The sequence below is a fragment of the Alosa pseudoharengus genome, unplaced genomic scaffold, assembly GCF_046254945.1.
Source record: "Alosa pseudoharengus isolate Yale_2024_CS ecotype anadromous, Long Island Sound unplaced genomic scaffold, YU_APseudo_1.1 YU_APseudo_1.1_scf_1, whole genome shotgun sequence".
NCBI classification, from domain to species: domain Eukaryota; kingdom Metazoa; phylum Chordata; class Actinopteri; order Clupeiformes; family Clupeidae; genus Alosa; species Alosa pseudoharengus.
This window is the reverse complement of record NW_027468564.1, coordinates 27175552-27191610: the sequence shown is the minus strand read 5'-3', so window position 1 is coordinate 27191610 and position 16059 is coordinate 27175552. Positions and strand designations below refer to the sequence as shown.

The 16059-nt window shown below is 41.2% G+C and overlaps 1 long non-coding RNA gene across 1 annotated transcript; it reads left to right on the top strand.

The window, feature by feature from the left end:
• Positions 1 to 984: 984 nt before the first annotated feature.
• LOC143124334 (uncharacterized) lies at positions 985 to 15712 on the top strand. Its single transcript, XR_012987026.1, has 3 exons — positions 985 to 1048; positions 15413 to 15445; positions 15663 to 15712. It is a non-coding gene; the product is annotated as an uncharacterized LOC143124334 (long non-coding RNA).
• Positions 15713 to 16059: the final 347 nt, after the last annotated feature.

Genomic DNA, 16059 nt, shown 5'->3' with positions numbered 1-16059 from the left:
GTAAGCAATCAGTGTAATGCGGTGTAGTGAATAAGAAACAAAATCCTAAACGGTGAGGGAGAGACGGAGCGGTGCGGTGGACAACCCAGTCTCGTCTGAAGCGCTTTTAAAGGCCCAGACCAGGAAGTGATTAGCCTGACTCCAAACACCTGCGCCCAGCTCACCTGTAGGAGACAGACGCAGCACACAGACAGGAGGAGGACCCAGGCAAGGCTGTGACAACAAGCAGTAGCCCGTAGGCCTAAACTCACATGCTAAAACCAATAAGTCATGTAGCCTATAATGGCAAGGTGTTTGCCACTTTCCGACGTCTGTCTGACACTTCAAACTAGCGCTGCAAGTGTATCAAGAAAGGTCCCGCCTTAGACCGTCATAATGGCCAATCGTAGACTAGGATTTTGGGGTGGCACCTGGGGTGGCCAATCGAATTTCAAGGGTGGCCTGTGCCACCCCTCTGGCTCCGCCCCTGTGCAGGACATGCAACTGCAGCCACCGTTGCCTCAACTACACACTGTTACAACTGCAGAGGCTTAACATTAGTCATATACAAGTAGACAATTTGGTGGAGAAAATTTTGAAGGAAAAAGATGAAGGAAAATGGTAAAAAGTACTATACCAATGAAATGTACAAGGTACATCAGGAAAAAAATAAGGAAGGAGGAGAAAGAGGAAAGAGAGAATATGAGAGACAGATCTGAGAGGAGGAGGATGAAGGGACAGGACGGGACCTTGTAAAGGGGATCAGCTTCTGCAGGTATCGGGGCAGCCACAGGTGTGGGTGTTGGTGGTGCCCTGGTAACAGCGTGTGTAGTTGAGGCAGCGGTGGCTGCAGTTGCAAGCCCAAGAGTGTTTACAATCTAGTTTGGTGCCTGTGTGATTTACAGTTTCTACTGGCTTCACTGCTTAGATTCATTTTGAAGGAAAGAGACAGGATAAGCCACACCCATTTGGTGCACACCTACATATAACGTCGTTGTACAATACCAAATACCAGGCAAGGACACAGAGAGACAGGAAGAATTTGTTGAAACACCAAGACTGCACTAATGTAAGTAGTGATTACATTTTACCATCTAAATGGTCATAAGTAAATTGGGGTTAAATAGTTCTAAATAATTATATGAATGAATTTGTGTTCACAACAACAAACCAGCAACAAAGACTAAAAAAGATGTCGAGTCTAGTTGTTATCAGCTGGAGAGTTGTTTTTCAATGTTTTTTTATGGCAATGTAATATTTTTACAAAATGTAGAACTTTGTTAGCCTTTCAGACCGTGATCTGCAGTGTAGCATGTACGACCCTATGTTAGATATCCAAACGGATAATCTTATATGTGAGGTATGTGTCTTGTTTGTAAGGCAAATTAGAAACAGGTTTAACTGGTGTCTGACAATGGCGTCCATTTGGAAAGTACCTAAGTAAAACCTGTCACAAAAATGATCAGATAATAAAACAAATACTTTAAAACACATGCGACACACCAAGATTATTCGCTGGCTCCCCCTGACTCGCTTTGTATAAAACAGTGGTTAGCCTGTTTTCTAGACATACACTGCAAAAACTGCTTATCTAACAAAATCTAACCAAGTGTTATTAATCTTATATCAAGATAAATAAAAACTAGTTGGTATTGTTTTCAGTATAAAGAGTCTTACCTAGCGCTTTCTTGTGAAATCATTTGACTTAATTTAAAACAAAATTGACTTATTTTAAGACATCTCATCTTGAAAACAAGCAAATTTGTCTGCCAGTGCGTTAAGCAAATTTGTCCTAAAAACAAGCAAATTTGTCTGCCAGTGCATTGAGCAAAATTGTCTTGTTAAGACTCCTTAAAATAAGTTAAAGTCTTCTTAAATTAAGTCAAAATGATCTTTTGAGAGGGCGCTAGGTAAGTCTTTTCATACTAAAAACAATACCAAATAGATTTTTCAATCTTAATATAAGATCAATAACACTTGGCTAGAATTCATTTTTTGCAGTGTAGTTATGCTTGAGCTTTCTGCAGCAAGGATTAACAAAGCCAAATCATCAACTACCAACCTATGGGTAAGCACAGTAGCACAAATATCAGATCTAATGTCCTCAGTTCCACAAGTAGAGGAGAGTAATCAGGCAAAAGTGTGATTTTTTGTTTTTTGTTTGTTTTGTTTTCCTTCCTGTTTTTTACACCATTTGACACCATCATATTGCATAATGTATTCTGTGTGTCTGAATGATATAAATGGTGCTTGTTGAAGGGTAAAATGAGGAAGTGCAGTCTTGTTGGTCACACTCAGGAGGACGCAGAGGAGTAAGTTTGACGATGGGATTTTTATTTATTCCCAAATAAGGCCAATATTTGGCAATTAGGATAATACAAATAAACAAAAGAAAAAAATAGAAGAAAATAAACAAAAAAATTGACATGATAGTCAAACAATACAATAATTGTAGCCGGCAATAATATCAGACTTTAACAAGTCACCACAGAGCAAATAGGACTCATGTCCTGTCACTTACTGCCCTGCCCATATACTGACAGACACAGTATAAATAGGCCTGAGAACCACCACTAAGATTGGCACATACCCAGGGACGTGCACAGAGGGGTTGCTCAGGTTGCCCGGGCAACTGCCCATATGCCCTTCTTGACTCATGTTGCCCTTCCAATGGGAAAAAATAAATAAATAAATTGTAGCCTACAGTGGATGCAGAATTTCAAATAGGCCTAGATTAAAAAAAATCGCAAAGCCTTGTTCACTTCCATTCGGGCACCGAAAGTGAAAGTCTATGGAGACAGATAGCTGTCAAAATATTTGTGTCCATAGATTTGATACACGTGCGTATTTGTCTGTAGTTGTGCATAAAATAAATATTTGTGAATTCTCGAAAGAGTGTGTATTTTATCCATCAGAATACGGATGAAAAAAAAAATGAAATAAAAAATTACAAGAACGATATCAAACTTTACAGTTGGCTTTCTTTGGTATGAGTATGACTTCGCACAAGTGGCTCGACTGTCAAAATACGTCATCGCCGCATTCACAGGCATTACTTGTTGAGAAAAGAAACATAGATCGAGATCAAGACTGCGCATGCGCTGAGACGAATCCGGCGGGGGCAGTGCCATTACTGCGGGTTAGGCACCGTAGCTCGTACTAGTTGACAAGTCGGTGCTAACGTTTGTGATAGCTACCTGTGGAGTTGAACAAATCGTCTTTTTTTCCCTTCGTTTTTTGGCTTACGATGTCGGGAAGAACCTGTTGTGTGTTCGGCTGTTACAACAGCAGTGGGCAGCATATAAGTTCTATAAGGGTATATAAGGGTGCACTGCAAGCCAACCAGCAGGTGAGACAGAGACTTTGCACTGTGATAAAGATGACATGACACTGTGTAGACAAATTTTTAATCAGACACATATTTTAGCCTAATGGCAATGTTTCATTACATTGCATTTAAGATGAGGAGCACATGTGAGGAAAATGTGGACCAGGAGGAGGCACATAGAGATGGATCACCAAATATGAGATGAGAGGACCATGCTAGAAAATACAGGATTAAAGAGCTGCATGCTAAATAATTGTAATTTAAAAAAACATAGGCAATTTTAGAGGTCATTTCAAAGATCTTGCCTGAGCAGAACATAAATAACACTAGTGGGCATTAAAATAATAATGATATAAGGTGATTGAGTGCTGTATTTCAGTGTTTTACTTCTTTGTGTATATATTTAGGTCAGAGAAACTGCCCCTCAAAATTCCTGTGCACGTCCCTGCACATACCAACATAAAACAAATGAAAGGGGGGGTTCAGGTAAGCAACCATGAAAGAGCTAATACAGCTATCAATCTAATACACTAGATATAAACATAAAATATAATTCATTACCTTGCTCAGTTTGACATAGTAAAAATGTATATAAAACAGCGAACATTTTTAATGTTTTAAACTTTGAATCACTTCCGTTGACCCGGAGGTTTCAACGACATTTAAACAGAACAGTCGCGGACAGATTATTTTATACAAACAGGACGAGACAAGACGAAACACCGGTAAGACAAACATAACGCTATGATAACACATGTATCTATTGAGCTAAATAAACAGAACAGTTAAGACAAAGACATTTGTGTTGCGTGGTCATTTCAACAGAATATGTGACGTGAATAGTAAATCATTGTAAACAGTAAGCGATGTAATGATAGTGGTTGGAAGCATGCAATAAATCACTGTAGTGTTAGATGGTAATGTCGACTAATTAAAACAGCTACGGGATTACGGCAGAGGTGTATGATGAATGACAATGTTAACAAATGACTTTAAAACAGTATGGAGGTTTAACTGAACACATAGACACGTCAGACAAACACACACAGGTAACAATTACACTCAATCCGTTTGTATGATAAAGGTAGCTCCACGCTACCGTGACGGTGGGTATGTGCCTGTCACACCCCCCCCCCCCCCCCCCCCCCCCCTTAAGAAGGAGCGTCCATCTCGTGGCGCGACAGAAAGTCGTATTGTATTGTCCTTACCAGCCCTGTACCTCACAGTAAATTTATAAGGCTGCAAGAACAGGTGCCAGCGAGTAATTCTCAGTGTCCCACAGCTGTTCCAAATTCTACTTGGCACTGTCCCGGACTTAAACACCAGTGTCCCAAATTCAAGTTCTTGTATTTTCCCATTCTACATAATAAACAGCATAAATATCAGTAATAATGCATCACTTAATTAACAGGTTGCCGGTTGCCGGTTCGAGCCTCGAACAGTGGGCCGCGGCTGAAGTGCCCTTGAGCAAGGCACCTAACACCTCACTGCTCCCCGAGCGCCGCCGTTGTAGCAGGCAGCTCACTGCGCCGGGATTAGTGTGTGCTTCACCTAACTGTGTGTTCACTGTGTGCTGTTTGTGTTTCACTAATTCACCGATTGGGAGAGACCAAATTTCCCTCACGGGATCAAAAAAGTATATATACTTATATATACAAGCTGTTTTGACATAAAATGTGTAAACATTCTCTAAGAAAAGTGTTAAGCGGTTTGCAGTAGCCTAAAGTTTACCACAACGTCGTCTATTGCTGGAAAAAATAGCAAGCGGCCTATGATAACCTAATTAAATGCTCGGCAGTCCAGATGTGCGTGGCGGGTCGGATCTATGATAAACTAATGCTCGGCGGGCCGGATTAAAGTGAATTGCGGGCCGCAGTTTGGACACCCCTAGCCTTAGAACTGCCACAGCAAAATGTCAAATGCTAACTTAAATAACTGTTTTCATTGTTATAGGCTACCTTGCAACACTATCGTTTTGTCAAATCTCAGTTGCAGTAGGCTATTAAGCTTAGCATGATATTGGTAACGTTTGTCTATCCTTGACAGAAAACACACAGCGTTTAGTCAGAGAGGACTGTCATCTCGTTTTTTTCGAACACCAGTGTAACCTTAGGCCTTTACACTATCAGTCAAAAATGTTCACAATGTCATGAAAACAAATGCCATTTACCTGCCTGCTAGTTAGGTAAGTTAACCTCTATATCGGAAAGTGACCCATCAGGCCTACCGCCCGTGCCCTATTTTTGTGTCGGCCTATGAGTCACTTAATATTCATTTAACCAATAACGTGGATTCCTAAGGAAACACAAGCACCCAGCCCATTTGGGTATCTTACTATATTTGTACCAAAAATAACATTGTAGCCTACAGTGATTTGAAGAGCAGTAGCCTAAACAGTGTTGTAAGGCTGCGTGTACAAAACCGCTTCTTTACAGATCAGCTGGCTAATGCTGCTCTTGCCAACTGCCCGTTACGCCAGGTCAAATTTTGTATAATTTTATTCAGACGAGAAAGATACATTTAGATTCCTATGTGAACAGTTTAGGAAAAAAGTACCTATTTAGAGTGCATGAAAATGCACTCTACTGTTCTTCCTAGGCTTCTTCTTCTTCTTCTTCTTCTTCTAACGCAGTTAATGCAGCTTCAACCGTTTAACGTAGAAACTTCATTCAAACTGCGTTGCGTAGGTCTTACTTATGACATGTGGGCTTTGTATTTTTCATCTTTGTAACTTTTATACTTTTTAAACTATTAATTAAAAACTGCTCAAAATTTCCCCATAGACTTAACATGGGCTGATGACATCACAATGGACTAATTAACTTGATTTGCACCTGGTATCATCTTCCAGCTGCTCATCTAGGCCCCATCAAAGAATCAGTTCAACTGATTGCACCTGTATCAACTGCTTTCTACTGAACTAGACCAACTCTCTCTGTCTCTCCCATGGAGGTATTATATATAACTGGAGAGAGTGACTAAGTCCCGCCCTCCATACAAATGAATGGTGGAGGCTAGGCTAGTAAATCCGGCCAATTCATAGTCAACGCCATCTTGAACACTGGGGTTCGGATCCAGCGCCAGTCGGCTCTGACCATGCGCCAAGTTACAAAGCTGGAAATGACGCATGGACCAACGTCGATTTTTATTGGATATTCTGTAAAAAGAGAGTCATCCTCCAGTAAGAGGGTGGCGATAATGCACATACAGTCCTTGCCTCATAACAAGAAGAAGAAAAAGTTGATCGATCGGGAACGCGCATGGAGTCCGAGTGGAGTCGGCCTGAAGCGCAACTTAATTTCATTGGATAACACAGCGGCTCTAACTAAGAGCGGTCTGCCTCACTGATCTATTATAGATCAGTGGGTCTGCCTGCTGTCCTGCTGCAAATATGCATTCGAACATGACGTGAAATATCCGTAGTCGAACTATAAATAAACTATTCGGTTTTTAGTGCCAAGTGTAGCGCATTTTTACAGTCTATGATTAGTTTGTTTTTTATTTTATTGTTTGCCATCTCAGCGGGTGCTCTAAACGTATTTTAGCGTTGGCCCATGACCAAATCAAGCCAATAATAGCCAGTAGCCACAATAATGACTGGAGCCAGAGCCCTCAATAGCCACCCTGTTTTGAAAATAATATTGAAGATAGTATTGAAGATAACGCACAGAACGGTCAGCCTGAGCGGACAATTACGTCCCCAACTCATCTAAAATGTGGTCTTTACTTTGAGTTGTACACCGCAGATGGTAAAGTAACGGTTAAAGAGAATGTTGTCTGCGGACTCAGCAAAAAACAGTTTACTTACGCATCCACGACATCCAATCTTCGCGCTCACCTGTGGAGTTACCATCCAAATGAGGCAGCGGTGTCAGAGGCACAGACGGCCAGATCATCGCCAGGCGTCCAACATCGTATGATTGCATACTTTCCGTAAATCCTAAATTATGTCCAGGGTCTGCTATTTACTTAGGCTGCAAAGCACAGGTATTTATTTGAGGTAGGCTTATTCAAGGCAGACCTTTATTTCTTACATTGTACGTTATTGTGAGACATGCGTTTTGTTTGGAGCGGCATACCAGGCTATCAAACGCAGACGATTTTCGGTTTTGGTATGGGATTTAATTTACTTTTTGACTTTTATTATATAGCTAAATGTTGAGACTGATGGGCATTTAAATCTAGAGGGTATTTGATGATCACTGTAAAGTTTTGTGTAGTTGAAAAAGTGTTGGAATTTCCAGCTGTTTATTGCGAGACAAGGCCTTTCCTTCATTCATTGAACGTGCGCTGTGCTCTAATGGAAACCTTATTGCATAGCGAAGTAGCCTAAACTGAGTTTTTTTTTAAATTATGCATGGTTTACTTTTTAATAAATTCGTAGGCTGGAATGCCATGCGGCAATAATTGTGTTTAAATATAGTAGCCTAGTGCTTCAGCCTCTGGCAAGCTCCAAAGGGGTCGGCTATAGGTTGAGAGCAACGTGTTGGAGACCCATGGTGTAACAAGACAAGGTCTTTATGCCGCTGTTATGTAATTTATTGTCTTTAATCATGTTTAGGCTATGTTTGTTCGGGACAAACAACAACGAAACACGATCAATACAATTTTCTTTATTTGTTTATTTGTCATATGATGGATAAACAACCATAATATGCACGTCTTCTCATAGGATCCTCAAGAAATACGCACTGAATAACGTTTGGCTGTAGCCGCCGGATAGGTACCCGCCCACTAACATGTACGCGCATGAGAGCTCGTGCCCAACACGGATTTTCGTGCATGGAGCTGGTTCCAAATGCTCCATGCAGCGCCATATTTGAAAATGGCGTATGCTAACATGCCGAAGCTAATCTGCACGCTCTTGACCCCCTGGTCTCTCCATTCTACAAGGATATAAGACACATTTCCTCCAACTTTCTATCCATTCATCCTCTTCAAACCATTCACTCATCCACCCATTAAACTATCCATCAACATCCATTAAACAATCTGCCTATCAACATCCATTCAACTTTCTGTCTATCAACATCCATTACACTATCTACATTTAACTTTTAAACTATATACTCTGTCTCAGGCTTTAAGCATACAATATGGCTCTATTAAGACTGCCGTTAAGCAATTAGAATCCTATGGCAGGTGTTCGGGCCAGCTGCATCAACTGCCAGTCTCAGGCTTTAAGCATACAAACTGGCCCTATTAAGACTACACATCCTGTCCAACTGCTTCCTCTGCCAAAAACTGTTTCAAAATAAAAGTCCTCACTACAATATTTCACTGTTAAACAATTTAACCCTTTAAACTACTGAACTTTTTAACTGTTCAGCCATTGTAACTGTTACTTGTCATCAACTATGACTCCTACCCACTGTAAGCTAGTTAGCATGGTTAGCATAGTTAGCATGTTAGCATGCTAGTTAGCATTTTTAGCAAAATTGTTAAAAATGATTAGCTAAGTTAGCTAAGTCACATGGTTAGCATAGTTAGCATGCTAACATGTTAACATGCTAGTTAGCATTTTAGCAAAACTACTAAAAATGATTAGCTAAGTTAGCTAAGTCACATGGTTAGCATAGTTAGCATGCTAGCATGTTAACATGCTAGTTAGCATAGTTAGCATAACTGTTAAAAATGATAAGTGAAGTTAGCTAAGTCACATGGTTAGCATAATTAGCATGTTAGCATGCTAATTAGCATAGTTATCATAACTAATAAAAATGATTAGCCAGGTTAGCTAAGTCATATGGTTAACATAGTTAACATTTTAACATTGCTAGCATGCTAGTTAGCATAGTTACTTGGTTAACATTATTATCTTTGTTAGCATAGTTAGCATAACTGCTAGCAAACATTGGAGCCATTCCAACTGTTAGTTATCGTCAACTATCTGCCTAAATAATTTAACCATTTCAATTATCAACCTATTTAACTGTTCAGTCATTCCAACTATAGTAAACCTTATCTACCAAGCAAATAATTTAACTATATGAACTCATCATATTTTTGCATTTTCATGCACTGTATTTCCTTCAGGAAATGCTTTTCTAGTTAGACATTTGCTTTGCCATTTTTTCTACTGTCCCAGAGTTGTCCCAGACATAATTCTATTGTGTCCCGGAAGCATTTTTTAGGGTCCCCGGGACGTCGTTCATCGTGCAAACTCTTTCCCCACCAAATAGTACTTAAGGCTAGTGCCCACTTAATGGCGAGACACTCCTTTTCTGTGGTGGAGTAGCGGGTCTCTCGAGAAAAATGTTTGTGGCTCACATATTGCACGGGCCTTTTGTCCTCCCCCTCACCTTGCAGCAACACAGCCCCTAGGCCATGGCTGCACTGTGAAGGGCAAGGAGAAGTCAGGGCTTTGCAGCACCGGCTCATGGCACATGCTCTCCTGCAAATCCTGGAAAGCTGCCTCACACCTTAGGACTGTTAGGACTGGTCTTATGAATGAGGTCAGTCAAGGCAACAGCTCGACTAGAGAAGTTAGGGATGAAGCGCCTGGACCAGCCGACCAGTCCCAAAAAGGATCTCACGCCCTTCTTGGTTGTGGGCGGCTGGCAGCTGCAGACGGCGTCCACCTTGCTGACTTGAGGACGGATAGTGCCACCACCCAGGACGTACCCAAGGTAGCACACTTCGGACCGGGCAAGCTGGCATTTGCTGGTGTTGACTACCAGCCCGGCCTGATGAATCCTCCGGAAGACGTCTCCCAGGTGCCCCAGATGCGCCTCCCATGAGCTATGAATCACCACATCGTCAATGTATGCAGCAGCGTAGTCCTCAGCACCGCTTAGCACCTCGTCCATGAGATGCTGGAAACTTGCTGCTGATCCGTGTAGTCCAAAGGGCATGACCTGGAACTCTGAAAGGCCAGATGGAGCTCTGAAGGCCGTCAGCTCCTCTGCTTGCGGGGAGAGTGGTACCTGCCAGTACCCCTTACACAAGTCGAGAGTGCTGAGAAACTCAGCCTTCCCCAGAAGTGGGATAAGGGTCGAAAGCAGAAATTCCGTTCAGTTTAGAAAAGTCGATAGAGAAGGGGAGTTTGCCGTCCTTTTTCGGCACCAGGACCACGGGACTGCACCACTCACTGTGCGACGGCCTAATCACCCACTAAGCATCGCCTCCACCTCCTGTTTTAGTGCGGGGATCAGTCGTCCTGGAACTCTGGTGGATGGGACCTATAAAAGTCTGTCGGATGTCGTGTGCAATGACATCACTGAACAGGCCTCTGGGGATGATCTTACGCAGATCTTCCTGTTGTTCAGGTGTAAGGTGGGTGACGTTCGCCGCCCGCAGTGGGAAAGTACTGCTCCAACGGCTCTTCTTCCTCTTCCACAGTCCGCGCCCACAGCTGGTCTTTGATGTCAGACGATGGTCGGTCTATCCATTCTTTGAGCAGATTGATGTGGAAGGTCTATTTAGAGCGACGTCTGCCTGGCAAATTCATAGGTAACTTCACCAACTCGGCGAAGCACCTCAAAAGGACCTTGCCACTTTGCCAGCAGACTGCTCTCAGTTGATGGCAACAGCAACAGTACTTTCTGTCCGGACGAGTGACACCTGTAGGGGGAAGGGCTACAGATAACAGATGTCACAGTGTGACATCTGTAGAGGAGGGCTTATCTCAAAGAGATGCAAATGAGCACAATTGTCTTTCCTTTGACTCAGGTGAAGGGACAATTTGCAAATCTATCAGGCCAGTTTTCTCAGTAAAAGGTTTTCAGAGTCTCCATGGGTGAGACATCATTGGATAGCTTTGAAACTACACTTTCAGAATCTGTGAATAACTCAAAATGTCTCTGGGGAGACATGTGGCTGGTTTTCATATGGCTGGTCACATATCTGAAGGTGTCTGGCATTGAAATTTAATCTTAAACAACGCTCATTATCCATCCCTGTGTGATCTCTTACCATTAAAGATGTTAAATATAGGCTACTACTGGACGTAGACCTACCCTACGCTCTTGAACGCAGCATGACTGCACTTCACCACCACACCACATATGAGCAAACCGCATATGATCGGTTTGACAGCACTCGCAAGTCCTAAGAAGTCACCCTGCTTTGATGCGAGTGTTTTGTCTATTTACATAGGTGTTCATTTTGCTAGCCTACATGGTTTGATACGTGCTGAAAAAGTCCTGTTTGCTGTTGGCCCATAATACAGCCTACTTCAATGATTGTGTCAATTGATCTGTAGCTATTCGCTGCCAATCAGAGCTCCGGAAAGTTCCCAGATATTTTGAAACACCTGTTAGGAATATCTGATGGCGGAATATTAAATGGCTACCCGACAACATCTCAGTGCAAATTCCAAAATTGTTCGGCTGCAATGGCTTTATTAATTTCTGCCAGTTAGTGCATTTTTCCTGTGTATAAGTTAAAGACTACCCAGTGAACAAAATAAAGTCCCGGCGACGTCCCCTAAAGGTTCCCTGGCGAACGTCACCTCATTGTGTGGGGTTCCCTTGACGTCCCGCGGACCTGTGTTCGGGATGTCTAAAGGACATCTCCGAGACTTTGTAGTGATAGTATAGACCTTTATACCGGGCTAGGATATGATACTTTCACATCTACGGTGTCTTTTTCTGTATAAACTAATATGATTTTTAATGGGCATATCCCGTAGCATCTCCTCTAGAGAACATGATGTTATGGACCAATCGGGGATGTTGTAAATGTCCGCATAAGATCCGGGGGACGTCCCGCATTTGTCAGGTACATGCATTAATCAAATGAGTTACGTTGTGAATTGAGAATGGCGCTCAGAGTAAATCGTTTAGTCTATTTCTTTGTATTGTGAAATCTTGGACAATAGACAGACATAAGGTGCTTATAGAGTAAGCATATAGATTATTTGTCAAATAAACCAGTAAAATAGTAGGCTGTTAACTCATTGAATGCCAAGCTGTTTTCGGAAGCTTTGTCCTAGAGTGCCAGCAATCTAGACCATTGTTGATGATTTTTGTACAGCCACAGCATATTCTATGTTATGCTATAAAAACATACAATGGCTCGTTTGAAAGGTGAAACTTTAAGCTCTCAGTGGGTGCAAACCGTGTATTTCTACACGCTTCTGTTCCTGAGAAATCGCAAGCTAAACTGTGGCTAGTTTTCATCAAAATCGCTTTTTTTCTAGAAATGGAGATATAACGTCTTAAATGAAATATGAAGTGTTGCCTGTAAAGGAAGGGGAAGTGACCTAGCGAGAACTGGCGAGACTGCCACCTAGTGATAGACCCACGAAAATGGCCTGGTTTTGAGCTGACGTGCTTGCGTCACTGATTCGACCCAAAGCGGCAACCGAGTTATGATAAAATGTCCAGATAAAATGTCCAGATTGTGCGTTTTCATGAGTTTCCATCGTCATATATTTCATTTCTGTTGTGTCCGAGTGAGGGCACGCATACACATTGATGGAGGCGGACATGAAAGTGCTGAACAATAAACTTGGCTTTATTAACTACTGTATAATTATAATACACATAGGCTTTCTGTGTCTCCTTGCAGTAGAGAAGAGCGTTGATTGGGGGAACTCTACCTTATATAGCCCCCGCCTAAACGCATGGCATTATGGGAAGTGAAGTTTGTATATCCGTACACAACAATTTCCATTCATCACAGAGTTCCCAAAATCACATATAAGGTGTGTTAGAGTGTCAAGTTTCGTAATTTAAAAAAAAAAAGCCAAATACGTAATATAACATTTTTGGCACTCAATGCATGGGATGGAAAAATGTAATATTACGTTTTTGGCACTCAATGAGTTAAAGGCTAAAGAGTGCACTTTTTTTTCTTACGCACATGGGAGAATTTGCCCCAAAGTGCAGCAGACTTACAAATGCATTTGGAGGGGGGTTACGTGCCCTAGTAACAAGTACATGTCGTCATACTGTCAGCGTCAGAACATTTAAGCAATATAGCATGAGTGAGAGTGGGGTTGGTCATGGATATTCCCACGGGTGTTGTTCAGCCGTAGCCACGAGGCCGGAGGTGCTATATTGCTTTTATACAACAATTCTACCACAAACTAAATAATCTGAAAACACCCCATTATTGTTTAAAAATTTTAATTTCGACATCGTTCTTACGCATCAAAACATAGTTCCCTTTTCAATAGACAGCGTCTTGGTTGCTAGGTAACCAACATTCCAGATCCCTCGTTGCGGGTCTTTGTGGTTTAAATGTCTTCTTGAAAGAAATGTTAAAAGTCGGGCTGAAATCACATTCATATCTAGGTTTGCTGCATGCATGTTACAAGGACACTGGGCCATGTCATGTAAGGGACATGGTACTGCAAAAAAACGGAAACATAGTCTACATTGCAGAACCACTCAACTTTATTAATTTATGGTGAATAAATGTTACACTACTGTGCACAGCCTGACGTGACGATGCTAGCACGTTAGCAGCGGTTAGCTAATTATAATTATAATATATAAATATTATAATATATAAATATTATTATTAGCTGTGCAAAGTCTGAGTTAAAATGTCCAGGGCAGAGTTTCCGCTAGAAAAAAATGGTGCCGGTCAAAGTGACCGGCAGAGGTATCGTTTTCCGGACATTTTGATGATATGCCGGTCAAATATCCTATTATCGCTTCTTAATTAGTCAAATTGAGGAAAACTGGAGACAGGCTATGTAGCTTAAAGAATGACATAATCAGGCTGTGTAGAATGTTCATTAGCCTAACTTAAACATGCCTAACAAGATCTAGCCAGTATCTTTACATGGACAGCAAGAGTCCGCTGCTACCCACGTTATCTCCAGTGGTGGCTGTTTAACTTACACAGATGCGCACACACAAGAATGAGCGCCCACACCACTACCCCCTAATACTATATGCCTCTTTATTTGATAACAATAAATTAAGAAATGTTTCCTATTCTGGGAAATGTTTCGTTTCTTTTTCTTTCGGCCGCGGTTCAATGATACCGTTTAATTGTGCCAGAAATTATCCGCGGACCGGTAATCTCCTCGTCGAGAAGGGCCTAACTCTGCAGATCATAGACAGAGACGCATAGGCCTACTGTATGCTTTGGGTAAAGAACACTTTGCATGTCCAGTGTAGGCTACACGGAGAATGACAGTGTATTGGAGCGGCACCACCCCCCGCAACTCCACTTCCAATGTCACTGATTCCGACATAAGCCCGACACTTCTGCTTTTTATCTGGTGGTGGTGGAGTTGACCGGACATCTGAGGCTTCAGACGTTACCAATTTATCATCCATCGCGTCTGGCCTCTGAAAAAACGTTTAAGGCTAGTCTGCCTGGGCCTGGCCATGTTTGAACCGCCACGTTTTAAGCGTGCGCTTCCTATTTGAAATGCAGAATAGGCTATGCGTGTTGTTTAATAGCTTACTTTTCAAACGCTAGAGCCAGTTCATTTAAAAAAATAGCCAGAGGACGTATAATATAGGTTTACATATTAAGGCTTATTCTCAAATTCAGATTGCGTTAGGGGACGGGATTATTAGCCAATTTCAATCGGACAATTTGACCGGAGAGATTTAATTTTGTCGGACATTTCATTTTTTTTCCGGCCAATGTCCGGTAATTACCGGACAACGGAAACCCTGGTCCAGGGATATTCCAACTCATAGAACGTCTCTCGGCCAATCAGAAACAAATAAATAGTTCCATAGAACCCAATTGTTGTATAATCACCAACAATTTTGGAATACCAGACTTTTTGTTGTGGTGTTGTGGAACATTGCAGACCATAAATCAGCTGTTGAATACAATAACAATCACATTACAGGACACATTTCTTTTTTGGTGTCATTCCCGACCTTTTCATATAGCATGACACTAGAAATGTATCAGCTATGATAAAATCTTAGTAAAATCTGAGATGAAATTGTTTTATCTGACCCGGCATAACTTTATTTAGAATAAAATAACAGTGTGTACTTGCTAGTGGATAATGATATGATATTGGATTATTCAGTTCTTATTGTGATAGTCAAGGTTATTCTCCATTTTTTTTATTGAGTTATTTTAGAAAGCTTGTTTGTACCAGTGTGTAATCTGTATTTGACAGTTGGTCATTAAAAGAAACTTTGCTTCTAATGAAGTATTGTACTCTTCTCTTAGACTGAATAGAACTGAAGATGGCTGGTAAAAGAGGTATGTTTTGTAACACTGAAATTACAATGTAAATTTGGTTGTATGTTATGAATTAAAATTAAATCAGTATAAATGTTAAACTGGTCATAATGATGCTTTTAATTTAGGTTAAAATATTCCATCTACAATTCTAAGCAGGTTTGTTAGGATATGGTTTGTTGATATTTGTGTTTTATGAAACACATTGTTGAAATATTGACAAACAATACCTTCTAAGGTCCAATGCTCAAGACGAAGCATAACATCGAAGGCAATCAATTCTACGGTAAAACATTTTCTTTTCTCTCTTTGCTTTAAAATATTTGTCAGCTAATTGATATTACAACACAAACAACAATAAATTCTTTTCACCAAGTTTCATGTCTGCATGTCGGTCACTCTGGCGGCATCAATGGGTCAAAATTGGTGTTGGTCCATGCACTTAACTCTTAAACCGTAAGCCTGATTATGAACATTGAGGTATTGTTGGAATATTTGGATGAGGTGGAATTCAACTCATCCCATGATATCAATTCCCCCATGTTGGAACTACTGCCATATTGGATTTGATCAAAAACACTTAAAAGTTTTTTAAAGCAACGTGTGACGTTAATGTAAATGGTCCGGCTGCCATA